This window comes from Lycium ferocissimum, chromosome 10 (assembly GCF_029784015.1).
Source record: "Lycium ferocissimum isolate CSIRO_LF1 chromosome 10, AGI_CSIRO_Lferr_CH_V1, whole genome shotgun sequence".
Taxonomy (NCBI): Eukaryota; Viridiplantae; Streptophyta; class Magnoliopsida; order Solanales; family Solanaceae; genus Lycium; species Lycium ferocissimum.
The window spans coordinates 45,203,221-45,206,383 of NC_081351.1; the positions used below are offsets into that span (position 1 = coordinate 45,203,221).

Consider the following 3,163-nt stretch of genomic DNA (forward strand, 5'->3'; position numbering starts at 1 on the left):
AGTCCACCGAACTAGTTAAGATTCTTAAGAAAAGGAGGATTAATATAGCTTGTGTCCAGGAGACTAAAAGGGTAGGATCCAGGGCTAAAGATGTGGACGAGTATAAGTTATGGTTCTCAGGTAGGTCGAGGGATAGGAATGGGGTAGGCATTTTAGTAGATAATGACTTAAGAGACCAGATGGTAGGGTTAAGAGGGTCAGTGATAGGTTGATGATGATTAAGCTGGTCGTTGGAGGGTTTATTTTGCACATTATTAGTGCTTACGCGCCGCAAGCGGGCTTGGGCGAGAAGGAGAAAAGATGTTTTTGGGAGGATTTGGACGAGATGATGGAAGGTATACCGCCCACTGAGAAGCTATTCATCGGAGGAGATTTCAATGGGCACATTGGGTCAATTTCGGGGGGATATGACGATGTGCATGGAGGTTATGGTTTCGGGGGACGAGGCAGGGGGTGGAGTTGACTCGTTGGAGTTCGCAAAATCCTTTGGGCTGGTGGTAGCCAATTCGAGTTTCCCGAAGAAGGAGGAGCACTTGGTAACCTTTCGTAGTTCGGTGGCTAAGACGCAGATAGACTTTTTACTCCTTAGGAGGGACGATAAAGATCTTTGTAAAGACTACAAGGTGATTCCGAGTGAGAATCTAACGACCTAGCATAAGCTCTTGGTGATGGATTTGGAAATCAAGATGAGGAAGAGAAAGAGGGTCGTGGATGACAGGCCTAGGATCAAATGGGGGAGAAGTTGAGGACTATGGGAGCCTGGGAGAGAAGTGGGGAGGCGACCAACATGTGGGATAGGATGACCAGTTGCATTAGGGAAGCAGCTAGAGAGGTGTTAGGGGTCTCGAAGGGTAGCCGTGGTCGGCATCGAGGGGACTGGTGGTGGAATAGAGAAGTTCAAGAGAAGGTAGAAGCAAAGAAGGTGGCGTATGCGAGTTGATAGACAGCAAGGATGATGAGGAGAAGCGAACGAATAGGGAATTGTATAAGATGGCGAGGAAGGAGGCAAAGTTAGCGGTTACAGCGGCAAAGACAACAGCTTTTGAACGCTTGTATGCAGAACTGGAGGACAAAGGCGGGGATAAGAAGTTGTACCGACTAGCCAAGGCGAGGGAGAGGAGGGCGCGTGACTTGAATCAGGTGAAGTGCATCAAGGATGAGGATGGCAAGGTACTGGTGGAGGACGCTCTCATTAGACGGAGATGGCAGTCATACTTTCACAAACTCTTGAACGACGAAGGGGACAGAGATATTGTGTTGGGAGATTTGGAGTACTCCGAGAGGTGTCGTGATTTTGGATATTGTAGGAGTATAAAGGTTGAGGAAGTTAAGGGTGCTGTTCGTAGGATGAGTAGGGGAAGAGCAACCAGGCCCGATGAGATTCCTGGGGAGTTTTGGAAGACTGCCGGCAGGGCAGGTTTGGAGTGGTTGACTCGGTTATTTAATGTCATTTTTAAGATGGCTAAGATGCCCGAAGAATGGCGATGCAGTAAAATGATTCCATTGTACAAGAACAAGGGCGACATTCAAAGTTGCAACATGTTCTACGAGGGATCGTCGCTAAGCCACACTATGAAAGTGTGGGAAACGGTGGTGGAGATGAGGGTGAGGAGAGAGGCGTGTCTATCTTAGAGAACCGGTTCGAATTCATGCGGGGCGCTCGGCTACGAAGCTATTCATCTTGTACGGAGGCGGTGGAGCGAGATAGAGAGAGGAAGAGAGGACTTGCGCATGGTATTCATCGACCTAGAAAAGGCATATGATAAAGTGCCGAGAGAGGTTCTATGGAGATGCTTGGAGGCTAAAGGTGTACCTGTGGCGTACATTAGGGCGATCAAGGATATGTATAATGGGGCCAAGACCAGGGTAAGGACTATGGGAGGAGACTCAGAGCACTTTCCAGTGGTGATGGGGTTGCACCAGGGATCAGCTCTTAGCCCATTTTTATTTTCCTTGGTGATGGATGGATTAACGCGGCAAATTCAAGGTGAGGTGCCATGGTGTATGTTATTTACGGATGATATAGTCCTGATTGACGAGTCTCGCAACGGAGTTAACGCTATGCTGGAGGTTTGGAGATAAACTCTGGAGTCTAAAAGGTTCAAGTTGAGTAGGACCAAGACAGAGTACTTGGAGTGTAAGTTCAGTGATATAGTGCATGAGGCTGACGTGGAAGTGAACTTGGCACCCAGGTCATACAGAATAAAGATAGTTTCAAGTATCTTGGGTCTATTATATAAGAAAATGGGGAGATTGATGATGACGTCACACACCGTATTGGTGCAGGGTGGATGAAATGGAGGCTTGCCTCCGGAGTGTTGTGTGACAAGAAGGTGCCACCAAAACTTAAAGGCAAGTTCTACAAAGTGGTGGTTAGACCAACTATGTTGTATGGGGCGGAGTGTTGGCCAGTCAAGAAATCTCATGTTCAGAAGATAAAAGTGTTGGAAATGAGAATGTTGCGATGGATGTGTGGGCACACTAGGAGCGATAGGATTAGGAATGAAGTCATCCGAGACAAGGTTGGAGTAGCCTCAGTGGAAGACAAGATGCGGGAAGCGAGGCTGAGATGGTTTGGGCATGTGATGTGGAGAGATGCAAATGCCCTAGTGCGGAGGTGCAAGAGACTGGCTAGCGACGGTTTCAGAAGAGGTAGGGCAGGCCGAAGAAGTATTGGGGAGAGGTGATTAGACAGGACATGACGCATTTCCTGCTTACCGAGGACATGACCTTAGATAGGAGGGTATGGAGGACTCATACTAGGGTAGAAGGCTAGTAGGTAGTCGCGTTGATCCTTTCTTACGAGTAGTTATATTGCTTTATAGTTTCTTGTCTTTTGATTTCTGCGAGTATCTGTTAGTTTATAATGGCTTATTTACTTTCATTATTTTTATTTTCATAATTGCCTTGATTTGTTTGCCGTATCGACCTTTCATATGCCTTTTCTTGAGCGAGGGTCTTCGGAACACCTCCCTACCTAAGGTAGGGGTAAGGTCTGCGTACACTATACCCTCCCCAGACCCCACATTGTGGGATTCACTGGGTATGTTGTTGTTGTTGTACCTAAATATCAATCATAAAAAGTAACATTAGATTTTGTTATAAATTCTCAAAGGATTATTCTATTACTTATAATATGAACTTACATAAAACTTTATTTATG

General features: G+C 46.5%; 1 pseudogene; it reads left to right on the forward strand.

Annotated features, from left to right (window-relative positions):
- Positions 1-990: 990 nt before the first annotated feature.
- LOC132034954 (uncharacterized) lies at positions 991-2,847 on the forward strand (annotated as a pseudogene).
- The last annotated feature ends 316 nt before the right edge of the window (positions 2,848-3,163 follow it).